Source organism: Pleurodeles waltl, chromosome 1_2 (assembly GCF_031143425.1).
Source record: "Pleurodeles waltl isolate 20211129_DDA chromosome 1_2, aPleWal1.hap1.20221129, whole genome shotgun sequence".
NCBI lineage: Eukaryota > Metazoa > Chordata > Amphibia > Caudata > Salamandridae > Pleurodeles > Pleurodeles waltl.
This window is the reverse complement of record NC_090437.1, coordinates 5105692-5119534: the sequence shown is the minus strand read 5'-3', so window position 1 is coordinate 5119534 and position 13843 is coordinate 5105692.

Here is a 13843-nt window from a genome sequence, read left to right as displayed (position 1 = left end):
GGAAACCTAGCAAACTTATATGTCTTTGAAACCTAGACACCTAGGGGAATCCAGAATGGGGTGACTTGTAGGACTCTCACCCGGTCTGTGACCCAGAATCCTTTGTAAACCTCAAAAATGTCTAAAAAACAAATTTTACTCACATTTCAATGAGCAAAAGTTCTGGAATCAGAGGGGAGCCACAAACTTCCCACCACCCAGCATTCCCCCAAGTCTCCTGATAGAAATGGTAACTCACTTGTGTGGGTAGGCCAAGTGCCTGCAACAGGGAAGAGCCAAAAACGTACTGTGGCGATAATGATAACTGAGGTGACTGTACTAATTAGTCCTGTTATCTGGAACCATTTAGGGAAACCTACCAAACTCAGACATTTCTAAAAAAAATAGACACGCAGGGGAGTCCATGGAGGTGAGGCTTGTTTGGATTCCTCAAAGTTTTTTTTCACCCAGAATACCCTACAAAGGTGAAACACTGAATAAAAACACAATTTTTCCTAGCATTTATGTGAAGTAAACTACAGGAATATGCCTGGATCCACAAACATCTTACCACCTAGTGTTCCCTAATTTGCCTCAATAAAAACGCTACTCCACTGGTGTGGATGTGCCTAGTGCCCGAGACAGGAATGAATCACACAAGGGTCAATGGTAGTCCTTGCAAGAGGGCTATTGTTGACCCTGGAGTGATCCATTCCTGATGCAGGCACTAGGCTCAGGCACACAAGTGGGGCTATGTTTTTATCAGGACAAGTGGGGAAACACTGGGTCGTGCTTGCCTAACAAAGCAGTGGCCCATGGACATTTGCCATCCAAGCACAGCCACTGAAAGGTTTACCCAACAGCAGCTCCACCTCAGTCAATTTCTCAGAACCTTGCTTTAGTAGGATATAATATACAGCAAGTAGGGAAGCAAAGGCCTTGAGATGGGCACTGGGGACTGTAAAGACTCTCCTCTCTCTCTCCCTGCTTCGAGCACACTTTACATCGATGACACGGTCAATTGTTTTTGGGTGTTTACGGAATGCGATCAGCAAAGTTTCGCTTCTGAAGCCTTGCCACATCTTTCAGAACATATGAAGTGGAGGCTGTTGCTTCTGTAGCAACAGTGAGGCTTTCAATTACAGAAAACTGGAAGTCAAGGAAAGACATGAGTCTTCCCATGGTTGTCTGACAATAAACAGCATACGCATTGTATGTAGCCCTTTGGATCAGGTGGGTAAACAGCTTCTTGTACCAAGTATGAGTTTTACGACACACATTGTATGGTTGAAGAACCTCGTCGTTCTTGTCCACTCCTTCCATGTACTTATTGTTATCAAGTCCACAGGTGGGCTTGTGGACTTTGGCCATCTGACCCCAAACCGTGATGGGGAAAGTGCTCTCATCATGAATTATATTGAGCAATTATACATTACTCCTGTCCCAGAACTTGACTGCGAGCAGTTCGTTGGAATGCAATGCAGTACTGTGGGATTTCTAGAGCTTATTGCAAATGAGCTCCTCCGGGGATCCTTTAAGGTTTCAACAAACTATACCACAGGCCACAGTGCCAGCTTTGTAGAGCTCACTGAACAGCTCTACTTCTGTTTAGAAATTGTCCACATAACCTTTGTAAAGGAATAGCTCAACAATCTCCAATGCAATCTTCCTTGTGACCTCTAATGTGAGAGGGCAACATACAGAGTTTAGTGTGGAGTCCTTCATTGTATGCACTCTCAAACTGTACGCACAGCCAAAAGAGCTCTCACACAGCATGTACAGCTTCGTGTTCTTTTGCTCACAATGTACTGGCTAAACAGCAGCCATCCTTTGTGCAGGATCAAGGGCTCATTGACTGCTATATTCTTTTCAGGAGAATAGATCTCTGGAAACCTCGCAGACAAATGTTCCACAACAGGCCAAATTTTGAACAACCTATCATGGTCTGGATGGTTCCAGGTCAATGCAGCAGAATTGTCATTGAAATGCAGCATGCGCTGCAATAGCAAAAAACAATCTCTGCTGAGGTATGTTGCGAAGATGGGGGTTACCCAAACCATGTGAGTCATCCAATAGGACTGCCAGATGGGTTTCTGCACTAACCTCATTTTATGCGAAAGGCCCAACATTTTCTTTGACTCCTCCAGCAAAGTGGGAGTCCACTGGTGTGCCTTAGAATGGGCCCCTAGAGTGCCTCCATACTCCCTCAGAAATTGTTCTGCATGCACATTTGTTTGGTGCACAATTTCTGAAGGAAGTCAACATCCAAAAAGAGATGGACTTAGCCGACTATCAAAAAGTTGGCCGTATCAACTTTACATCCAGCTTCAACAGTGAGAGGTGGAATTTTGGGATAAACTAATTTAGGGGCTGCCTAAGAGAGCACTGGGTCTGTGCTTGCTGCTGCATGCACCTGCTCTCTGGATTGGGATAACCCACTGTTGTTCCATTGCACAGACTGTGCTTGTGAAGGGACAGCACGATTTCCCTCAGTGTCTCCCTCACAATCATTGGAAGAGGTGTCGTCGGATGAGACCCCGCCAATGGAAAAATCACTCACAGATTCAGCTTGATTGTCTTCTCCCTCATATACTGTCTCAGTATCTGCTGTCTCTGTCTCTGATCCTGCCTCAGAGCTCTCCACCATAACCTGAATTACGACTTTACAGCAGTCATCCAACAAGATGCCATCTCTGCTACTGGCTAAACTTTTTTTTCATCTTTCACTATCCCCTGGGGGGGTGTTTGCACCCCCATATATATATATACATATATATATATATATATATATATATATATATATATATATATATATATATATATATATATATATACACTGCTACCACATGAGCCAACTTCCTTGACGTCTCCATTGGCTTATAAAATACTAAATTATCCCCTGGGGTGCACGATTGTGCCCCTCAGGGGAGAGAACACCAAAGAGATTTTAAAAAATGCCCCGGGCCATTCCCCTCTTGCCTATCCCTGGTGGCCTAGTGGGATTCTTGATTGTGGATCGCTGTGCCCCGCGACCCATGATCAGGAATCCGTTTGTGAGAGGTATCACTGGAAAGGGGAAACTGTCCCCTTTTCAGTGATGCATTCCACAAACATGGGGGTATCCAGAAATGCCTCTAAAACCCCACCAAATACAGGAGCAGACCTTACCTACTTCCTCTGAGCCACTTCGGTGAGGGTTTGTGATGTCAGCGTGCCTTGTAGCATGCTGACGTCACAGATGGGTGGGTGGGGGTTTGGGGGAGACACATGGGCATTTAACATTAAAAAATCCTTCAGTGCTTTACACCAGAGTTTTTTGGAGCCCTCCCTGGTGTTGGGCAATGGCCGTGCCCCGCACTAGGGAGGTAGTGCGTGCTTCGCCAATTTGCCGACACACTCACCAAACAGGCTAAGGAAAGTACCCTAATTGTTATAAACAATGTGAGATAAAATGCTAATACAATGCAAACATGGCCCAGGATATTATGGTCCAGTAAGAAGGGTCAACCTATTTTGAACCTTGCACCAATGCTAGTATGAGTGAGTACACAAGGACAAGCTAACAACAGATTCCATGTCTCTCACTGTCAGCTCCTCACGGTTCCACATGAGAGGCTCACAATGACACTCCCAGACTTTGCAACTCTACTGCCATTAGCGGGGGCTGAAGGGCAGACAACCACTCTACAGCAATACTTACATACCCTAATGTGACTGGTTGAAAGAGCAGACTGCCACTTCAAAATGACCACTAAGTTACAGAGAGACATCACCTTAAATAATTTCACCCTGTTCCACTATTCTCTTAACAATGACAAAAACATATTAAAGATAGTTGAGGCATTGTGGGGAGCATCACGCTGCATGATGAAAAAAATCCAGCGTTAATCGTTACTGCCTGAAGCCAGACCCACATGCATCACCACTTTCAGGAAAATCAAGGAAAACAATGGCTGAGCCATGGGCAATAGTCTGGAGCATGTAGCCCTTCACCTCAATTGATAGTGAATTACACCATGCAAGTCACACTTCCAGACAGTGCTTCAAGAGGCTGGGTGACCCAAGCTTCTTTCTCCTGTTTTCCTTGTGATTCATTCTGTGTCCAGGGAGTGGGAGTTGGGGGGTTGTATTTGGCCTGACATGAGGTTTCAGTTACGGTGGTAGCCTGGTAGATACAGTTTAGATGTTTTCCTGAAGTCCCAGCAGAGTCTATACAACCTCTATCAAAGCTATGTTTTTGGCACATTCAACAAAAATGTATGTAAATGTTTCAAACTATTTTCATTAATGATTATAACAATATGAAAATGGTGGTTATGAAATATACAACCTTTTGTTTGTATGACAACACTTTTAATCTTGTGACTGTAGAGGCATGCTAACTCCCCATTAACAAGCATCACTCGAGCACCTTATGTACCCAGGCTTTGTGTACTCAAATCTAAATGCAATCTATTAGTACTGAGGATACCCATACGTTACTAAGCCAGTGTTAAAAGTTAACTTATCATGTCAAAAAGGTCTAGCTTGACATGTGACAACTGCAGCGTTGGGTTGAAGCTATGGCAGGTGGCAATGACAGTCCTGAAGTCATGATTTTAAAGTCATTTGTGTAGATGGTCCAAATGCATACTGCAGCCCACATTTTATTTATTTATTTATTTATTTGAGTGCTTTATAGAGCACATACATGACCCAAGGGTATCAGAGCATTTTACATAGTAAATAATGTGTTCATCCCTAGATTGGTGGTTGCATAGGGCCCAATTTATGTGTTATATGGTCTGTCCACCAAATTTAAAAACGGGGGACCGTAGCTTGTCGACAGCAGACACTACTCGATCTCTGCTGTGGACGAACTTCTCCGATGACTCAACAGAGTAAGTTTTGTTGGTTGACTGGGGTGTGAGCCCTGATCAAGCAGCAACAACAATCTTAGCCAGGGTGAGGCACAAGCTAACAAGAAATTAACCTGTACCCAACCCTTGGATTGGTTGGCACAGAGACGTCAGGCTTAACTCAGAGGTAGGCATGTGCAGAGTCCACAGAGTCTGACTCCACAGAATTCCGCGGAGTTGAAAAAAAAAAACTACCCTGCTTAGCGCTTCTGTGGTCAGGAGAGGGCCATGGTAGTGAAAGCTGCCAGGCCTGTTGTGCACCAGCTTGCCCCGTCTGCAGTGCACACAGGACAGGCTGGTGCAAAAAAGGCCTAAAACATCAGTTTTCACTGCCTACGGCCCTGGCCTTAATTCAGTCCTTTGTGTGGAGGCAGGAAACAGCAGTTTCAACTGTATGTAGGGCAGGGTTCAGCTGATCCCTCCCATCTTGCCAGTGATGGCCCTTCCAAGCACACCTACGCTCCCTATTGTGGGTGACTGTCTAGGAGAAATGCATGAAGCCCAACTGTGAACTAGAACCAGTTAGGTAATCCAGGCCGTCTACAGGCACCAGATGGCTAAGTCAGGACATTGCCAATTTTCTAAAAATACCACTTTCACAACTGTAATTTAAACTACAACTTCATATAAGTTAGAATTTTTCTTTACAATTCCAAAGACACCAAACACAAACCGATTATCTGCTCCCAATTGGTAATAATCACTTATTAAATGTAATAAGGAGCCTTGCAATAGTGAACAATGAACAGTTTTTCACTACCAGGACATGTAAAACTAAAAAGTAAATACCCAACTTTTTAAAGGCACTGCACCCTGCCCTCGGGCTGTCCAAAACCACCCTAGGTGTGACTTGCACGTATTAAAAAGTAAGGTTTGGATCTGGCAAAAGATTTATTTTGCCAAGTGGAAATGGCGGTTTAAACTGCCCACACAGGCTGCAATGACAGGTCTGAGACATGTTTAAGTGCTACTTAAGTGAGTGGCACAATTAGAGCTGCAGGCCCCCTAGTAGCATATAATTTACAGGCCCTGGACATTGATAGAGGCACATTACTAGGGACTTACAAGTAAATTAAGGGGCATATTTATAGGCCCCTAGAGCCACCTTGCGCCACAGTAGCGTAATTTTTTTAACGCCAATGTGGCCCTACGTGGCCAAAATCCTTGCCCCATATTTATAAACTGGCGCAATGCATGCATTGTGCCACTTTGTAACCCTTTGCGCTACATTATGCCGGCGCCAGGCATAATGTATGCAAAGGGGGCGTTCCCCTTTTAGGGGGGGCGAGAAAATGCTGCAAAGAAATCTATCAGATTTCCTCGCGTCATTTTTTAAAGCACTTTTAATGCCTTCTCAGAGCAGGCGTTAAAAGGAAGCTTCCATTATTTATAATGGGCACCTAGGTACTCTGCAGGAGTAGCACCAATATTTTGGTACTACTCCTGCATAGTACATCAATAGAGTCAATAAAAATGACACTATTACTCCCTACCCTGCTCCATGGTGTGCAGTATCTTAGATACGGCCACACATGGTGGTGGTAGGGGGACGCTAAGGGGCGCAAAGAAAGTGGCGGTGCACTAGGTGCAGCACCGCTTTCCTTAAATATATCCCTAAGTATACCAGTTGTGTATGTCAATTCCACCATGTTTTAAGTAGTGAACACAATCACTTTAGAATTGGCTAGCAGTGGCAAGTGCGCAGAGTCCTAAGGGCAGCAAAAATGAATTCCACGCCATGGATGCTTGGTGTAACAGGTGCTCAGTAGTGCGTCATGTTTCTGTCTGACTTTCAGTAAGTTTTTGTTATGTATGCGCTGAGGAAGACCGCATACATAACTCATAATTATTTCATTGGTGCCTTTAAGCAGTAGTGCTTTGACATCTGTTTTGAAGTTTGTAGTCAACGAATTCTTACATATCTGGAGAGGAAGTGAAAGTGAAATTCAGGCCACGTTTCCAGTGAAGGACCGTGTGAATGACCTTTCTTCATGCATCTGTCACCTCACTTTAAGACGCTTGCAATTTCTGTGTTATCCTGCTGTCTCCTTACTTAAAGGTCAGCTATGCTACTTTGGCCAGCCAGTTATGGTTAAGTTTAATTAAGAGTCTGGGCACATTCTCTGGGAACTGTTTAGCACATTTCCCGTACCCAGAGTTCATATCAATTCGATAAATGTAGAGATATGCGGAGAACATGTAAAAAGGTGAATTTATCTACATGGATTTTTCAAAATATGGCGATAATGAAGTGTGTTCAATAGTTTGAAAGCGCTCAACTTACACTTTTCTTTGTGGCATGCACACCACAGGATTTATCTGGCTGTGGGGAGCATATCTTACTATTTACCTTCAAAGTCCAACACCTACAAAACGAGGGATGGGTGTCATGGTAGTAGTATAAATAAGTTTGATGTGTTAATTAAAATAAATTACAATAAAAAGAACAAAAATGATAACTTTCTGGCTGACCCGGGATAGACACACGAGCTAAATGTTAGTCACAACTAAAAAACAATTTATTTAACAGACTATGGCCCTCATTACAACATTGGCGGCCGCACTCCCGTGGAAGCGATTTGGAGATCCCCATTTGGAGTTCATACCGCCATGAAAACGCTGGCGGGAGGGGGGACTCGTAATCCCCAGCGCTGCCCTGGGGGATTAAATCCGCCGGGACAAAAGTGGTGGGAAATCGCCGGTCCTGGCGGTGCGACCGCAGCCGCGGTCGTAATTCCCGAGTTTGTACCGCCAGCCTGTTGGCGGTACAAACACCAAAAGAGCCCTGGCGGTCAAAGACCGCTAGGGTTGTAATGAGGCCCTATATATTGAAATGATTGAGAGCTACCTAGAATTCTAGTGATGCTGTTGCACTGTGTTTCATATTATTGTCAATTTCTGCTATAACTAATTTGAACAAGCGAGCTAAACAGACCATCATTATCATGTTGGAAATACTGCTAAACTGAGGTGGCATAATCTCTAAGAGTTCTACAGCCCAGAATTTCAACAAGCATTTGCAATGCAATAGGTCTTGCGTTTGCTCGAGTTAAAGCTACTAGCGTTGTGAATTCGTAACCAGGCTTTTCTTGCCACAAAACTGAAAATGAAAAGTAAAACAGTTTCACATAAGCAAGATGGCGGCAGCTATGAGTGCAAAGCAGACACACAAAAGGAAACAGAAGTTCCCTTGCAGTGAAACATATCAGCAAAATTGAAAATATCCATTTAACCGGCAAACGTGCAATTACCCATGTAACCAGCAAAAGTGCAATTATCATTGTAGCAGGGTCAATGGCTGCAAAGCGCTCGATTACTGCCAGTGAGATCGCTTTGTGTAGGTAACAAAGGGTAAAAGTAGTCCAGAAACCATATGGAAAACATGGAGCCTTGTACGTTTTCATTAGTTGGCCAGTGCGCTCGAGGAACACAGTAATAGGCATGAGTTATGCATGCCTTTCACTAATTAAATCAAGAGAATTTTAAAAGACAAGCCCACAAACCAACCAAACTGATGGGCATGACATGGGTGTGGTTAAAAGCCCACAGAGAGATTACACCAGAGACAGAGCACTTTGCGCACTTGACCCTAAAAATGGAGACAGGAACTCTGGTCATTGATCAGACAGTAGTGGGCATAGGCAAGGAATGTTCTTTTAATAATTTCACAGCTCCAAAACACAGAAAGCTAAATCTATCATTGATAGCTAGTTTGGACCATGAAGGTATAATTTCGAAGGTTGGAGTGTAAAATAATATTTTAAATACCTCAAATGAAGATTCGAGTCCAAGTAAGGCCATCTTCTAATTTAACACGTACCATGGGCGTACTTACCGATTTTTTAGAAACAGAGTAAGATCATTTTGGTAAAAAGCTTCTTTTAAAGCTGGTAAGTTTTGGAAAACATTTCCAAGTATGATCACTTTTTTATTCCCAAAGGATTCTGTTCATAAAATTTGTCAAAGATATTTAAGTAGCAAAGTGCAAAGCAAAAAGCTTCGAGGGAAATGGGGCATTCAAATAAAACATTATCAGCTCTGACACAACTACGGCAAAAACAGTGATAATATCTAATGAAATCAAAGAGTAGAGTCCCAGTTTGAGACATATGAGCAATGAGATGTTGCTGGCATAAAACTGAAATGGGGCAAATTATATATAGTGTCAAGTTTAAGAGTTGTTATTGGTGGAAAATAGTAGAGATAAATACATAACAGTATGACGGTTAATTTACATGTCACACTAGTAATAGCCCGACCTAACACATTCTACCATACTTAATGGAGCAGCATTTCATTGCATTGACAACCTTACTGTACCTAGAATCAACTTTGTTATTATCCGTTACCCACTTCAGTTTATGATCCAAACACACATCTAAGCGATAATTTGTCCTGCTGGAGAAGAGTTTATTGAACACTTGTCATTTAGGTTAGAGCACTTGATGGACATTACCTTTGTTTTAGGCTGTTGAGAATGAACTCTTGCAGTCGAATAATTTTTCTTAGAACATGCACCTGCAGCTTTGCGATGGCAAGGCTGTCAGAATATGCAACATGAGTAACTCACCAATTTGGGAGATAATCCATTTGACTGGCCCAGAAGGTGGGAGTACACCACAACACCTTTTTCAAAAACTAACTTCTCATTTTGGAGTTTCCTATTACAAATAAAAAAGTTTGAGGAATGCCATGAAAGTCACTGTGTCCTGGGGCCACTGGACCTGCTGCACTAATGATGACTAAGACCATGCCAAACTTATTGTGCCTTCAAAACAAAATAGCTGTGGCAGTGGTGTATCTGACAGCACTGAGATCACCACTGGGCAGTCAGTGATTTCTAAATTTCACAGGCAGTAGTTCATCAGTGTTGTGGACATAGGTGGTCATTATGACAATGGTGGTAAAAGCCGTTTACCGCCGTGCAGAAGACCGCCAACACACCGCCGCGACAGCGGCATTCCGCCACAGCAATTATGACCTACAGCTCGGAATCCGCCAAAATTCAGACACCCACACAAGTCCGCCACACACAAGGTCAGTGATAAACTGGCAAAAAGAAAACCTCCACCGTCACGCCAACAGAAATACGCCCACAATATCACGACACACGAATCCACCCGGCGATCTTTCAACCGCAGTATTCCTTTGGCGGTACACACCGCCGCGCTCAAAATACACACACACTTACAAAACACAGCCACATTGGACAATTCCAAATACACACACCTGATACACATACACACACCACGCCCACACACTCAATACAATATAAAACACACACCCACATCACCCACAAACCCTTACGACAACAAATCACGAACGAAAGCCAGAGAGAGACACCACCAGCAACATCACTAGCATCCACAGGCACACAACACCATCACCCACATAACTTCCACACACCTCACACAACACCCCACTACATATCAGCACACTTATCACCCCATACACCACCCCACACATCACCCACACCACCCCATGGCACTTCAAAGACACCCCAGGTTCTCAGAGGAGGAGCTCAGGGTCATGGTGGAGGATATTGTCCTCCAGCCTACAGCCACAGCTATTCAGAGCACAGGTGCAGCACACCTCCATTGCAAGGAAGATGGAGCTATGGCAAAGAATAGTGGACAGGGTCAACGCAGTGGGACAGCACCCAAGAAATCAGGGGGACATCAGGAAAAGGTGGAACGGCGTACGGGGGAAGGTGCGTTCTGTGGTCTCAAGACACCACCTGGCGGTTCAGCGGACTGGCGGCGGACCCCCACCTTCTCCCCCACAACTAACAACATGGGAGGAGCAGGTCTTGGCTATTCTGCATCCTGAGGGCCTCGCAGTAGGTGGAGGAATGGACTCTGGTAAGTCAAAGCTTTACTATTACATCAACCCACCCTACAAGCATGCTATTACATACCCCCACCCTCGCCCTCACCCCCATCACTCCTACTCCTCACAAATGTCCACACATACCAACACCAAGCCCTGCATGTAACACCAAAGCATGGACACCCATCACCAAAGCATGCCCACTGCACATACCCATACACCCCCCTAAACCATCATTACACAAGGCCCCACACAGGAATGCTAGCACTGGGGTACATGGTAACCCATCCATTGCACACCTTGACACACACAGATGCAATAATCATGCCTTTATACCCCTGCAGGACCCCTACCCAATGTCACCGGACAGGAGGGTCAACACATGTCCACACCACCAACAGAAGAGGCCCACAGTGATGACAGCACCTCTGTCCAACTGGATCTAGATGACCAGCCCGGCCCATCGGGGACCTCGGGACAGTCGTTTCCCCACACCCAGTCACAGGCGACTACAGAGATTCCCCCCTCTGGAAACACCAGCACAGCACCCACCCAGCGGGCCCATACCTCCGTCCCCAGGACACGTCAATCAGCAGTGCGTCCACCACTACAGGGAACCCAGGCTAACCCACCTCCCCAACAACAACAGGGACTTGGGGACAGTGGTAGTGGGCACACGGTCCAGGGGAAGGAGGTACAGGACCACAGGGGAACTGGGAGGGCTGCTGTGCGACAGGGGGCGGACAGGCCCAGGGAACCCACTCTCCACGAGGCCCTCTCCTCCATCATTGGGAGCCTACCACCACTCCCAGGAGACAATGGCAACGTTACTGGCCAAGTTTCAGGAGACCCAGTGCCTGCAGGAGAAACAGTATATGGGCTTCAGGGAGGAACTCAGAACCATCAATTCCACCCTGGGCACCATCGTAGGAGTGATGAAGGAAGTACTCAACACCAGGAGGGACACTGTGGCACTACAAGGGGCCCCTGACACTAACATGGACGATGAACTGCCCACCACCTCCGCCGGTGCTAGTGGACAGGAGGCACCACCACAGGACCACCACACCAGCACTCCACCCCCTGCAGAGGGAGAACTACCTCGCAAACGGTCCCTGAGATCCAGGAACAAGACAGAGAATGATGCCAAGACCCCCAACAAGAAATGAGACCACCCTGATTGTCATCCTATTGTCCCACTTTGTCACCCTGTCCATACCTAAACTGACCCAGCTCCACTTCCTATGCCCATTTGGGCAATGCACCTGTGAGACTAATAGACTGGCCTCTGCCATGGACATTCCTCCGCCATCACCCCTCACCATTTTGCTACCCCGTCCCATATTGAGCACTAAAATAAACACCCTTAAAGCACAAAACAATCTGGAGTCAGTCTATGATTTCGGAATACCGTGTTAGTAATAACTGTGGCACAAGGCTCTTTCATTTGTAATGTCAACATACCTATGTCACAAAGCTCTAGTCCATGAGGAATCAAAGCAGATGTCACACTGTGGGACCCAGATCTGTGAAATCGTAAGGGAAAGTGACAACTCAGTGCCCATACACTGGGGGAAAAAGACAGACAGTAGAGAGGCAGTAGTATTTAAGTACATGTAGTAGGCAGGTTTGTATCCTTACCTGTGTCTCACTGGAAATATTGCTGGATCACTGAGTCCCTGTTGTGCATGTCTTCTTCCTCTGCTTCCTCGTCTTCACTGTCCACAGGCTCCACAGCTGCAACAACACCGCCATCTGGACCATCCTCCTCCAGAAAGGGCACCTGTCGTCGCAAAGCCAAGTTGTGAATCATACAGCAGGCCACGATGATCTGGCACACCTTCTTTGGTGAGTAGAATGAGGATCCACCTGTCATATGGAGGCACCTGAACCTCACCTTCAGGAGGCCGAAGGTCCGTTCGATCACCCTCCTAGTTCGCCCATAGGCCTCATTGTAGCGTTCCTCTGCCCTTGTCCTGGGATTCCTCACTGGGGTCAGTAGCCATGACAGGTTGGGGTAACCAGAGTCACCTGCAAATGGCGAGGGACAACTGTTAGACACACACTAACCTGGAGGGATATCCCCAGACAACCATTCCCACTGACTTGCTTCCAGGTGCTCACCTAATATCCACACACGGTGACTCTGGAGTTGACCCATCACATAAGGGATGCTGCTATTCCGCAGGATGTAAGCGTCATGCACTGAGCCAGGGAACATGGCATTCACATGGGAGATGTACTGGTCTGCCAAACATACCATCTGTACATTCATCGAATGATAACTCTTCCGGTTTTTCTACACCTGTTCACTCCTGTGGGGGGGGGGCAAAGCCACATGGGTCCCATCAATGGCACCTATGATGTTGGGGATATGTCCCATGGCACAGAAATCACTTTTCACTGTAGGCAAGTCCTCCACCTGAGGGAAAACGATGTAGCTCCGCATGTGTTTCAGCAGGGCAGACAACACTCTGGACAACACGTTGGAAAACATAGGTTGGGACATCCCTGATGCTATGGCCACTGTTGTTTGAAAGGAACCACTTGCAAGGAAATGGAGCACTGACAACACCTGCACTTGAGGGGGGATTCCTGTGGGATGGCGGATAGCTGACATCAGGCCTGGCTCCAACTGGGTACACAGTTCCAGGATTGTGGCACGGTCAAGCCTGTATGTGATTATAACATGTCTTTCCTGCATTGTCGACTGGCCCACCAACGGTCGGTACACCGGAGGATGCCGCCATCTCCTCACATGTCCCAGCAGACATTGCCTATGAAGGACAACAGCGAGCACAGAGTCAAATAAATCAGAGGTACGTACCCACAGCTTACACAGAACACCATTCATACTCAAAAAGTGGCCTGTATGTGTGTTGAGTGTAGGCCTAGGTATGTGAGACGCAGATGAAAATGAAGCCATGTGGGCCCCTGAAATGGCGGCTGCCTGACCTCTAAAGTGGGACAATGGGATGTGAGGTAACTGTGCTGGCGTTGTACACCGTTGCGGTAGGCGGTCAAAGACTGTGGCGCAATGCTGCACTAGTTAACATTAGACCCTATGGGTCCCAGGAGCCAATGACGATGTATGCCGGCGGTGACGGTACGTACTGCCGCGGACGTGACCGCCATTT